General features: G+C 41.1%; 1 protein-coding gene across 7 annotated transcripts in view; it reads right to left on the bottom strand.

The window, feature by feature from the left end:
• SEMA6D (sema domain, transmembrane domain (TM), and cytoplasmic domain, (semaphorin) 6D) overlaps positions 1 to 13,849 on the bottom strand; it is a 585,902-nt gene that overhangs the window by 41,414 nt on the left and 530,639 nt on the right. For 5 of the 7 annotated variants that reach the window (XM_011928556.1, XM_011928551.1, XM_011928554.1 and 2 more), the window contains exon 1: positions 13,540 to 13,849. The exons of the other annotated variants lie outside the window; for them this stretch is intronic. The gene's annotated coding sequence lies outside the window, so the exon portion shown is untranslated. The remainder of the gene's footprint in view (positions 1 to 13,539) is intronic. 7 annotated transcript variants of the gene reach the window in all.

Below are 13,849 nucleotides of genomic sequence, written 5' to 3'. Positions count from 1 at the left end.
ACCCGTATTTTATGATGTCTTAGGACTGATTTATTGTATTATTGTACCAGGAAAAGAGGTTAAACAGGACAGGGTGAAGGAGGACTCGGAGCCAGGCCAGGAGTTCCACTCAGGTAGTCTACAGTGTATTTCATTACGTGATAAGAAGGATTAAAAAAAAGTGAGTGGGTACCTGTTCTCAGTAGATACAGAATTAATCACATGTAACAGAAATACTACAAAACTTTAACTTTAGAGCTTTAAGGGTTAATGAGCTTTTTGAAGTAGGAACCATGAGAAAATGTGAATTTATAATCATGAAATGTCTTACAGAGTTGAAGAGAATCGAGTTAGCGTTTATGTCTCCACCTCTCAAGAGATAAAAGTGCCTTCATAATTACGGCTCGTGTTTACTATGATGTTTCAAAGTGTTAATCTGGCAGGGGTATCTTATTTCTCATTTAAAAGAAGCTACAGCAAAAAAAAATATGGAAGTATAGTGAAAGCAAAATCGTTTTATGAATGCTGCCTACATTTTTGTAGCATTTTCTTACAATGTCGTATCTTTTATTTTTTAAATTGCCTAATCAAATGCAAATTCTGTTCCAAGTATGCAAAATTTTCAAATCATGCAGAAAAATATTGCCGGCCAAACACCAAATTTTGAATACTTTGAGCACATTCACAAATGTGTTTAATGTACACTGCGTGTAGGTAATATGTATAAATAACAATGTATAATTCTCTATAACAAAATGGTGATTTTGTTTATGTATCCACTGGTAAGCCAATCTCTCCCATTTGGGTCAACTGAGGTGGTCCCATTCCGCTGCCCAAGACTGCTTTAGGCTTCATACACGAGCAGGTGACATGATGTTATCCAATGAGAGCCCGGGGATATCTGTTACTAGGAAAGGTTTCCTGGGAGAGTTTGTCTCTTGATCTGTTGGATTCTCACCTGGAGTGTACCAGTCTTACTAGGAACACGAAACGAGCTAGCAAAGGAGAAGATTAACAGGCTGAGAATGGCAGAGAAGAAACATGGAAAACACCTGAGTCTTTGATGACTTTGTTTAGCCAAAGAATTAACCAACTTTGGAGCAACCACATTTCAGGACTTCTTCTTATGTGACTTAATAAGACCCTAATTGTTTAAGCGATTTTAAATTAGGTTTCCTCTTACTTGTAGTCCAAAGCATACTAACAATGGAAAACCCTACACAACTGAGCACCTTATTGTGTTCTAGGAGCTGTGACGGTCAATTTCCATGCATTATCTTGAACCGACATCACATCTCTTTAAGAATATTTCCTCCATTTTACAGAAAAGGAAACTAGACTCAGAGGTCTAGTGATATACCCAATTTCTCAAATCTGTTAAGCAAACAGGATGGGTTTCCAACCTACGTCTGTCTGACGTTGAAGGCTATCATTTAAAATCTCTGTAGGGGCACTCTGTGTGGTGTACTATATTTTTATATATGTCTATATTTACATACACCTATGTATAGCATGGACAAACATACATACTTACATATACATATATGTGTAGTGAAGGTGATATCTATGGTAGCACAATCATTTACCATATATTTTGAATCTTTGATGGTTAAAGATAGCAGGAATAATTGAGGAAAAAGGCAACAAAATAAATCAAATGGCAAGAACTGGGTAAAGTAATAATTGCCAATTTTTTTAATGCATTGGAAGCTACTTATCTGCCTTCCCATGGATCAGATGATTGAAGCTCTGTTCTTGCAGCTAGCTGGGACATCACTTCAGATGACATCTGCATTAAACACTTATCAACCTGTACAAAGACCATGCTCACTGAGGGCTACCATACACTCTCCCTTTTTCATAGAACACTTTGCCAATCTATGAAGGCATTCTCTTTCTCTTTGACCTTGGATGCAGGCCTACAAATTTCTGTAGCACAAGCTGCAACAGTCACTACCAGTAAGTCAGGTTTGGCTCTCTATTTTGAAACTCATTTGCCCTCTCAGTTCTAAGTGTTCAGCGGCAGGGAGGGGCAGGGTGGCTCTTTGGGGATATAACTGAAAATTACTGGGAAATTGTGCAATGGTAACGCATCAACCCCAGAGAGCTAAATGAAGTGCAATTACTGCTAACTGAAAATATTATCTATGTATTTCTGAAAATTGAGTCTAAAAACTATATTAGCAGCAATGAAGTTTAAGTGATCCCAAAAGAAAAGGGCAAAGTATTATAAAATGTAAATGGAAATAATAAATTTGAGAAGTTGGACTATCTGTGTGTCTGTCTCTTTTTAAGGGTAGCTACATGCAGGTTCATGAAGTAGATTCATATTTTCTAAAATCAGCATGGTATTTGATTGTACTGCCTAGGGGATTAAAAATAGGAAGATAAACATAGCATGAAGGGATCCTACTACTAGAAAGAACTCTGGAGGTCATATAGACTCTCGCCCGCCCATCACCACCTCTCTTTGTTCTAAAGAGAAAACTAAGGCTAGCAAGGCCAGTCCTTGTCCACAGGTAATCTGGTTGTCTAACAGTTCAGCTAGGCTGTGTTTTTCCAGACTCTCAGCTCTGTGTTCCTACTCCTTTTTCAAATTGCTCTGACAGCCTTTTCAGTAATGAGCACACATTTTGAACTTTAAAATTACATTAAACCTCAGAGATTAGCTAAGTGTGTGGTGAAGAGAAGAGCAGGAAAGATGGCTGAGTGAGTGAGGGAGGGATCTCTGATAACTTTCTACAGTTCTTCGGAAACCTAGCAGAACACAGGCTCCTGATTGTCTGATTGGTCTCTGTGGGTATCAGTCCTCACAGGCTGGAAATGGTCTTGGCTATCAGCGGATGGAGTGGGCTGGTCTCACCTGACAAACCCCATCCAATCTGCCAAGGGGCAGTGCCAGAGCCAGAAAATGATGGCCCAACTGCCCCTGCCATCCTTCTTCAACTACCCTTTGCTGAAGTAGTAGTTCCATCAAAACACATTCCTATAGACCTCCAAAGTGGTCCCTTGGCCCCCCAAATACTCCTTGTTCCTTCAGTTATCCAGTGAATGACAAATGGATTCAGGGATCCGTGTAAATCTGGTTAATTGGATAAACAATATACATGCTGAGAAGAAATAAATGAATGACTCCACGTAGTGTGCTTGGTACAAAGCAGGACTTGAACATCAGGTCAATGTTTGTGTTGTTAATACTATGATGATTATATTTAAAAGTCCCGAATGGATTATTCTCAAAGCAACAGGGCTTTCCTCACCACTCACATTCTATAATTTTATTGTTTCCTTCACTGATTAAATTGAAGGGTTTATAGTGAGTAGTTGAGATGGTGGACTTTGAACGGACAGCCTTGGGTGTGAATTCTGACTCTGGCAGCACGCTCCTAGCAAGGTATTCACTGTGGGAGGAAGCATAACGTCCACATCCCTCAAAGATGTCCATGCCCTAATTCCTGGAATGGGTGAATATGCTGCCTTACATGGCCAGAGGGACTCTGCATCTATAATTAAGTAATGGATATTAAAATAGGGAGATTCCTGGATTATCTGAAAGGTCCCAAGCTAACCACAAGAGTCCTTTGAAGATGGAAGACAGAGGCAGAAGGGTCGGAGAGGGAAAAGTGACTACGGAAGAAGTCTCAGTCACAGGATTGCTGGCTTTGAAGATAGAGGAAAGGGGTCACATTTGAAGAAATGAAGACAGCTTGAGAAGCTGGAAAAGGCAAGGACACATTCTCTCCTGGAGCCGCTATCTGGATTTTAGCTCAGGGAAACCCGTTTCAGACTTCTGACCTCCAGAACCAAAATTCTACATCTGTGTGGCTTTAGGCCAGTGCGTTGGTGGAAATTCATTACAACAGCGATCGGAAGCTAAGAGATGCTCCTTGAGCATCTGTGTCCTCATCTATAATATGGGAGGTAAAAGTATGTGCTCCAAAAGGCTGACATGAGCATTAGATGAGAGAATGTAAACAAAACTTCAGTGCTTGGCACAGTTTAAGAACTCAATAAATGTTTGCTGTCATTATGTTTATGATGTCACCACACAGAGTATGAATTTATATATGGCTGATTATAATAAAGTGATTCCATAAAGTATATTTCATTGTATCATAATAATACTTTTCACTAGAGCAACAACTCTCTGGTTTTTATGAAGCACTTTTATCCATATTGTCTTATTTAATGCTCATTATAATTGTGCAGGGTCAATAAGGCATCCACAGGTGAGGAAACTGAGTCTCCACGTGGGGAGTGCTTTCCCTGGGTAACTCAGAAGCTCATTCTGTTGGCCAGGGCTGGAGTACAGGGCATCTGCTTCCAAATACAGTATGCTCCCAGCTTCACTGTGTGGCTTAGAGAAATACACACATACAGTACACAGAATCTTAATATGACACAAAAATGCTAAAGCCAAATGATGAAGGGGGTTGTTCATTGCAACCCAAACCATTTCCCATATGATCTTAGCCAGCGGAGCTTTCTGCTGGGCCTCCAGCTCTTCCAAGCACGGCTTGAGCACTCTCTCTAATGCATCTAGTCAATTGTGCAAAGCACAAGAGGAAAAATTCCATCCTGACCGCAGCAGGCAATCACCTTATGCCCTGAAGCATGAAGTTTGATTACCCTTATCTCAGTTTATCATTAAATCAAAAACTGTTGCTATGAATACTGGCCCAGGACTTCATTTATGAAATGATATAGGCCAGTCAGCAGAAATAAGTGAGTGCCCTTTTTCTTTCATAATTTCTGTTCGCTATAAAGATCTTTTGCAAACTGGGAGGGTGGGAGCGGGGGAAGCCACTTTAGCTCTGAGTAGATTTTATTACTTTCTTTAGTCTTTCATGAGCTAGCTGGGATGTCTTTGGCTCATAATCATTCTCCTCGCACCGTAGGCAAGAGGTCTGAGATCTACTACTGAGTGGCCTGCCAACAGTAACCCTGAGGTCTAGCACTTTGCTTGGATGGGAATCTGCATTTTAGCAAGATGCCAGGCCATCTGTAGGCACACTGATGTTTGAGGAGCTCTGACTAAACTAAAGCACCATTTCTCAAAATGTGGTGAAGGGACCATGGGCACAAGTTACCTGAAGTGTTCCTTAAAAATGCAGACTACTGGGTTTCATTCCAGCAAAACAGACCCACTGGTGTTGGGGCTCTGGGAATCTGCATTTTAACCCTACATGATTGTGATGAAATTTAAAGTTTGAAGACCACTGGTAGAGATCGAAGATGTGGGTGATGACAGAGATGGTCAGGAGTGTGCTTAAATGTTTATGACATTATTCACATTTTTAACAGCCCTGGGGCCACCAGCATAGAACATGTGCTAATTATTGATGTTTTGTCCTTCAACAGAACCAATAGCGGAAGCCAGGCTTTTGTCACCACAATTCTGAAACAGCTGACCTCGGGGTTAGGGATCTTCAAAAAGGTACCAAAGTCTAGAGTAAAATCTCCAGTCCACTGAACCTCTCCTTCCAAATTCCCCTTTCCAGTTTGGCTGAATATATGGCAAGTATACTGAGTGGGAGTGCAGGGTAGTTGTTGTGGAACCGGCCTCAAGGTACATATATTAGTTAAAGAGATGGGATAAAATCACATGTGAAAAGATAGCACAGTACAAGGGCTAAAAGCATAGGCTCTGAAGCCAGCCTGCATTTATTTTTATTTAATATACACTGATATATTTATAGCACTCACTACATGCCAAGCACTATTATAAGTGCTGTTCAAATATTAATTCATCTGTGTCTCACCATACCCCTAGGAGGTGGGTACTACCATCATCATCCACCTTTTATAAGGTGAAAATGGGTCTCAGAGAGGTGATGTAATTTGTTCAAGATCACACAGCTTATGAGTCACACTCCAAGACTCACACCCCACAACAAGCAGACTCTAAGAGCTCATGTTCTTACTCACACTGCTTATCATGAGTCCAAGTTCCCTGGTTCCACTAGTCACTAGCTGTTTGACCCTAGGAAAATGACTTCATCACCCATGACTCAGTTTCCTCCTCTACAAAATGAGAATATTCATCACAATATTACTCATGTCAAAGAATGCTGATCAAACAATTTATTACATGTTCTTAAAAGTGTATCAGGCACATAACAAGCACTCAATATATGTTGGCTCTTGGTTAGCCATTAGTCCCATACTCCCAGAGGTAGAGAGAGGATTAAATTAGATAACATATTTGAAGTGCTAGGCACTGTGCCACCACACATGGTAAGCACACAGTAAGTGCTAGCTGTTATTATTAGTCTAGTTGAACCAGGCCAGTTTATTTTAGATCCTGTCTGTAGGCAAGTGTGCTCTGCGCAGGGGGAGGCAGGCTGCCCTTCACTTCGACAAGCAACTGGGTGGGAGCCAGACCAATTACTAAACTAAACAGGTTCTCTGCTTTATGTCACTTGAATATTCCTGAAAAGTTCCCAATACTGAATTTGTATATGCTTAATCCTTTTTCCCTACTGACCTATTTTATAATTTCTGATTGATCTTTAATTGGCAGTGATTCTTCAGACTTAAGATTCGTCTCTAAGACTGTCTGTCACATAACGATTAACTTGTAACAGACTTAAATATACCATGGAAAATTGAACCACTGGAGCAATTCTTGGCAAAGCAATTGACTTGATCATTCCCTAATGTAACTGTTTGCATTCTATTTTTCCTTTATTATGTGTTTTAATAAGCATACTTATACCACACAGAACTTCTGGTCTTTCCTCTCATGAAGCTTATTACCTCCACTATTAAACTTAACCATGGATTGATTATACTTTATGTTAATCAAAGGGTTAATGATGGCTTAGAAACTCTAATGTCCAAACAGGTTACCTTGGGTGAGGGGGTTGAGTATGGCAGGACAAAGGGAGGTGGGAAAGTGGGGGATTGGGGACCCTTAGTGGCAGATGAGTTTATCTGGAAGACTCAGGCCCTAAAAGAGGTATGATTTCCCCCTGGGAACCCTAAAATGAAATTTTCCAAAAGAAAGTATTAAAAACATTCCAAGTCATTTCCCCTTTCTCTATTAGGAAAGGCTGTCACAGCTCCAACCTCATTCCTTTCAGTTTACCAGCCATGATAAGCTATATCTGCAATGTAATGAAAAGTTAAACTCAATTAGTGCATTTATTAAAATACTTGCTGCATATCTACTACGTGTCACTCCCTCTGCTAACTTACAGTGATGAGCGCGCAATATAGCCTCAAAGAACCTGCAGTCTAAGCAGCAACTAGAGTCCAATTCATATGAGCATGGTTTCAGTATGTGTCTGTCCTGTCTTCCACTTCCTATCTTCACATTCCCTTATCTCCCCTCCAAAAATCCTCATATACATATGCAACATATTCTTTATTATAGAATCTGTGTCTAGAACCTTTTCAAGTTTAAGAAAAAAGATGAAGCCAATGAAGCCACAGCCTTCCAGTTTGGTTCTGCTAAACAACTCTATGAGAGGAACTCGATGCTGGGTAATTTGAGGCAAATCATCTTATTCCTTGCAACGTTCATGTGTATCACTGAACCAGTTGGCAGCTGATGTGCGGGTTTTAGTCCTGATCACGGAGCAATCTAGTGAATTGCCACAAGATTGATCCTATTCATTCTGATGGCTTAAGCCGTAGGGCCATCTGCTGAATGGCTAAGTATAGTAGACCAGAGATGCTCAATAAATATTTGTGGATTGTATGGCAAACTGCCTCTTCACACCTGAATTGTAAGTCTGTCGTAGGTAAGGGTGTAAATACGGACAACTGATCTAGACCCTCACCCCCACCCCCCAACCCCTGAGCTTTTGCCTAAGCTGTTCTGTATGCCTGGAATTCCCTCCCTCTCAACACCTCCCCCACCACCCTTCACTGTCCACCTGTCCAAATCCTACCTAGTTCAAGAACCAGCTCAAATATCAGTGACTCCACAGAGCCTCCCCTGACCACCCTCACCAGAAATAACCTCTCACTCTTCTCGATTTCCCTAAGTCTGTGCATATCTTTTCTGGCACTTAAAACACACAGCATTTCAGCTATTTGTACACCTTGTTTTTCCTACAGCACTCAGTGAGATCCCTGATCTCGGGAATTGTGTGATGCACCTCTTTGAGCCCTCTCCTGCTCTGTAGCCACTTGTACAGAGTAGACCCAGGGTAAAAGTTAGCCGAATGAACAAATGTTAGTGCCAGCAATGGCAAGAACAACTGCAACATTCTTTATTCCTTCTTCTGCCTCCTCTTCTCCCTCTGTTGCTTTTAAAAACATCTTTATTTGATCCACCAATTACCCAGAGGAGGCTTGAGGACTTACTGATAAATAAAGACAATTCTGTAGACCAAAACAAAGCTTGCAAAGACCCTTATAATAACAAGTGAGGCGTAGGCCAATGGAGAGGGAATCTCAGTCCCTGCTTTGCTGACAGCCTGCTCCTGGGGAGTGGAAGTGTTATTTTCTCAAAGAGCTTCGTCTGCTCTGGTTCTTACGTGCCAGTTCCTCAGCTGAGTAGAATCTCCTGACGTTATTTTTAAGTACAGACTCCAATAATAGGCTAAGTAATTGCAGATCTTCCTGAGGCCTTATTATATATGTACCAACATATTGGGCTTTAAAAACCCATATTCCTTCCTGTAAATATATGTTGAGAACCTTACATTTCAGTATTATGTGTAGTGGTCATGCGTATTTCCCTTTGTTTCCTCTCATAGAGATCCTGAATTAAAAAGAACAAAAAGTAATGCTGATGCATGAGAGAGAATTTCTCAACAATGTATGTGATTACTCACATAGATTGAAAGATTTTCCCTCCATCATAACTAAGAAAAATGTATAGTACAATCTAATAGAGACTTTAACTTCAGTAATACACTTTCCATACTGGTGTCACTAACGCTTGAACAGCTGCAGCTCTCACTGTCTTTGCTGATGGGGCCCATAAATACTCCCGGGAAATGGGACAAAGATACGTCATGGATCTTCACCTGCCAAGATCAGGGAAATGAATGTCAATCGCACCCGGACGCAGAAGCACTTTTTGGTGGAGAGTGATGAATATTGCCATTTGTCCTATGCCACTGTAATCTTGGACAGGAAAACCTAACATGGAGAAAAATGGTGGGAGAAGATACCATTCTAGGATGCTTGAAAAGAAGGGTGTGTAATAATTATATGGCCAATCGGAATAAAAAATTAAAAAGTATAACAATATGATTTAGATTAGAAAAAAGATGGTGCTTCAAGAGCATATCCACAGTGTACGTATCATTTCACTCCGTATGCAATCTTCCCCCAAATCATGACTTTTTCATTGAAAAACAAATGTCAGAAATATTAGGAAGTCGGAAAATTGCAGGATGGTCTGTGTTCTTGGAAGCAATCCGGCGCAGCAGTGAAAAAGTGGGCTGAGATGTTGGGAAGCCTGAGTTCAAACCCTGTCCCTACCACCTTTCCATTGTGTAACCTCAGGAAAATGACAGCTTCTCAGTACCTCACTTTGTTTCCCAATAAAGCAGCGATAATAACATAATTCACCTTACAGAGCTGTCTGAGGGTTATATGATATAATCAATATAAAGATCTTAGGATGGTGCCTAGAATTTAGTAAGCTAACATCAAGTGTTTAGTATTGTTGTTGCTGCTTTCTCCTCTTCTTCCTCAGCCTCCATCATCATCACCATCATCCTTCAGATGTTTTGTGGCTGATTTCACTAGTAAATGTTATGGAGCGAAGACTACATGCTAACTCACACCCAATATGAGGCAGTCTCCCCTTGACACATCAATCTCCAAAAACTAGATTCCTAATTATGAAAGTTTAAACATCCAAACAAAAAAGTTTGGCAACAGAACCTACAGATGTAGCCAGCTAATTCATGTTATTCTTGCTTTAACAAGCAGTGGCCACTATAACAGATATCTTATTGAGTAAAAAGAAGAAAACAAAACAAAAAAATGGCAACAGAAAGTATTGGGCACTAGTAGACACGGGCCCCATATTTAGGTACATCACATGTTCTTTGTGAAAAGGGATATAGCAATAACATGCTCAGTTCACCAAGAAACTAGGTAGGTCTTTTTCTGTCTTCAGTCATTTGGGATCACAGGCTGAAGGCTACTTCATTCCTTTCTTCCCCTTTTCAAGTAGACTTAAGTTCTGAAGGTATAAGATGAGTGGTGGCTGAATGGCTCCTTCTAATTCTGTGATTCTGGTGGTTTGATCTTACAAGCCTCAAGAATCTTTCTGCGGTGGTATAAGGTTGGGGCAAGCCTCCTTTTAAATGGAACACGCGATTGCAAGGTAGCAGGGCCTTTCAGCAGGTGCGACCCCAGAACTGGATGAGGGGCCTGGGACAGGTTGCTAAACAATGGAAACTTCCCGTTCTGGGTGTTAACTTTAGTTACCACAGCCAGACAATACTGCCAGTGGTGTGGAAGAAAAAATTGCTGTAGCCAGCTGTGCTGTTCACAGTCGGATGGATTCCATGTAGCTCCAAATGGTGATGGAGCCAGCAGCCTGTTGTAGCCAAGGACAGGATGATGGATGATCTACATACTGTGTCCAAGTAGAGAGAATGGCAGAAGTTCACTTCAGGGTTGTTAAAATGCTAATCTGGGTGAGTTAACAAAAGCTTAATAGAAAAGGAAAGTTTGAGAAATAAGTACACCTCATGTGGTATCTGTGTGGACCACTGATTTGATCGCCCTTGGTTACATAAATGGTTGTTTTTCAAAGTAAGAACGTCTAGTAGTTTTCCTGTTGGGAGAAATGCAAGCAGCTTCAATTGTCAGTGGCACTGCCAGTGTTGTCAGGGTGTGAGGAGGAAAACTCCGCCCGACCATAGCCACCTCAACTAGAAAGCGTTATGGTATGTTTAAAATAGTTATGTGATTTTTATTCTCTCTGTGTGTCATGGGAATAAATCAGAACACTTTTTTTTTTTCCCAATTGGAAGTTGGCAGCTGTTCACAGAATCAGCGGCAACCTAAGACACTAGCTTTGACAGATATTAACACTAAGTCTCCATTCACATGAGCCACAGAAAGTGAGATCTCTCACTCTAAGGACAGATTCAATGCATGAATTACACTAACAGTACATTGAATCATTCACTAGTGTTAAAGGCAGGTAGGCTGCACCACTGCAAGTTATCTGATATGGGTAATCTTGCTTTAAAATCTCTAGGATAAAATACTACACTTCTAAAGAAAGGAGCATATCTACATTTCTTCTCAAAAGGTCTGTTTTCCCATCCTTTATTTCTTTTTATTTTTGCTCAATTGAAAATACAAGAGAAACATATCTGGCTCACCTGGTGTTGGAACACTGGCTAGCACAGCTCCTTGCAAATGATAAATATTCAATAAATACTGCCTGGTTGGCATACCCCAACTGCTTCTTGCTTCCTCTAGAAAGGCATCTAGAATATGCAGGCTTGAAGTCTATTAATTAAAATAAAAGACAATATTTTATCTCGCAATATGCCAAGGAAAGAGTTCACCTCCTGTGGTTACATTACGAATGGTTCGGCATTCAGCCAGGCTCTTAACTCTGTATAAAATGCATCAAAAGGGTGAAAAATGACCCTATTTCAGATGCATTTTTCACTCTTTGTATCTTAGTGAAACTCACATGCAAGAACAATGACTAAGCTAATTACCAAGGTTTATTATGATGGAGCAGCAAGAAGTGAAGAACTTCTCCAGTTTCAGTAAGTCTTTAGCAATTATGGCCATCTTTGTGAATCAAGGTTCTGATTCCTGTTTACTTGCTTGTGGCCTTTCAAGCAATAGAAACCCCGACATTGATGTAGGGGCCTGCTTACCCCAATCACAGTTACTGGACAGAGCCTTTCTGTGCATGCAGCAAGCAAGAGAACTGAAGTCTTCTGGATTTCTAACTTGCCCTCACTCTAAGGACTAACGGATTTACATCACAGCCATCTTTCAAATCCATCAACCCATCAAACCAGGGGAGACATGACCAGATGGTGCTATTAAAGGGCACCAAAAGAAAAAAAGAGAGAAAGAAGGGGAAGAGGGCAGAATGCCCACAAATCTAAATCAAACTCAAGTTAACCAGCTGTCGGTGATGAAGAAGTCACAATATTTCTGGCATACTCTCCTGAATCACAGAAATGTTCCAAAAAAAAAAAAAAAAAAAAAAAAAAAAAAAAGGTTATCGATATAGCATCCCTACTAGAAATAAGGCCAGGTAGGAATATTCTGTAGGATGCAGTAAGAAATAGTTGCTGGTTGTTAATCTAACAAAATGTGCCAATGGAAGAAAATAGTCTGCTCAACAACACATTCTGGAAGCCTTAGGGTTATCTATTTAACTGTCTTTCTGGAAGTACATTCTAGAGACCTAAACCAAACAAAGCACAGACAGTTACTACAAAAAACAAAAACTCAGCTATGACTGAGCTATGGTTTATTTATCTCTAGATGTTTAGGTTCATGGTAATATAGACCCAAACCTCAGGGCTTATCTGGCAATTTCTATTTATCTAAGCCAGAGTAAATGTTTGCGTAGTATCTGCCAGCTTGACAGAATATGCCTGTCACTCACTACATTAAACATGACTACACACAACTTAATTTCCTGAGTTAGACACCTAAGAGAGTAAGGGGATTTATTTTTTAACAGCATGAGTAAACCAGTATCAAAACCTATTGTTTTAAGCCACCAAAGGATAGTAAAATCCTTCCCTCCAGCGGTCTGAGATGAGATTTCTTAATACTACAAGGAAGAAACCTTGAAAAGGTTCTTCAAACAAGTATTTTTCCGATTCTAAGGGACAGAGATCAAACCAGTTTAGAAAAATGTTAGACCTTTCCCTGGGACTTCAGCTTTGGAATAAACAAAAGAATTCACTTAATGGTTCCAAATATCAAGTAGGGGGAAGGGCAACCTTAAAAAGCACCCATAATTTTTACTACAGACTTAAAATTCTTAATGGCCAGAAGTTTTGGGGAAAAATCGTCCTACTCATTGCCCTTTCACCCCAAGTAACAGGAAACACCACAGTTATTTTTAAAGGAAAGCCCCCGCTGTAGTGGCAGACAGAAGGTCCAATGACTGTTGACGAAGTCTATATATCTATAGTAATGATGTGCTGCGCCTTCCGTGTAAGATCACCCAGCTGACGGCGCTGAGGGCTCAGGATGCTGTAACATCAGTTACCGACTGGTCACCCCAGAACAGGGAGTACTGCCCTAAGTTCCTCAAACGCTGCGATTCATACCGGGACTTCAATCCCCCTCCACACCCCCAGACCCGCCAGCTCCCTGACATTTCGCCTTTTAACAAGTTCAGGATTTAAACAATCACCTGACAGCAGTGGTCCCAAGAGTGGATGCAACACAAATTTTTCAAACCCAATTCTCGTCCACACTTTCAAGTCCTTTATGACCTTTCATTTCAATCCAAGAATTACACATGACAGAGGAAGCTTCAAGCCTTCCTAAATTACCCAAGAAAGGCGGCTGCTGTGTCAGTTTCTGCAGACCAGGGAAAAACACCGCCGCTGTCAAGACGGGAAATAAAAGTTTCCCTACCTTCCTCCTCACCAAGCCCCTGCCAGCGGCTGCCGGCGCGAGCGGCGGCTCCCTCCCGGCTGCAGGACGCCTCTTGCAGCAGGAGAAGGGGCTCATGCAAAATTGACTCTTCCTTATTTGTTTCCATCCATAATTGATGGGGAGATGAGAACGTAACACATCTCAGAACCGAGCTCTTGCCGCCTGGCGGAGACCCTGTCCAAGACGCTTCCGTAAAGCATTTCCAGCCGGGGAACAAAGCACGGAAAGTTGCTGGGGAGAGCGGCCGGGAGGAGACACCGGGCGCCGGGTGGGAGGTGGGGTGGGCGGT

This window comes from Colobus angolensis, unplaced genomic scaffold (assembly GCF_000951035.1).
Source record: "Colobus angolensis palliatus isolate OR3802 unplaced genomic scaffold, Cang.pa_1.0 Scaffold78, whole genome shotgun sequence".
NCBI classification, from domain to species: Eukaryota; Metazoa; Chordata; class Mammalia; order Primates; family Cercopithecidae; genus Colobus; species Colobus angolensis.
This window is presented reverse-complemented; position numbering and strand designations above follow the sequence as displayed.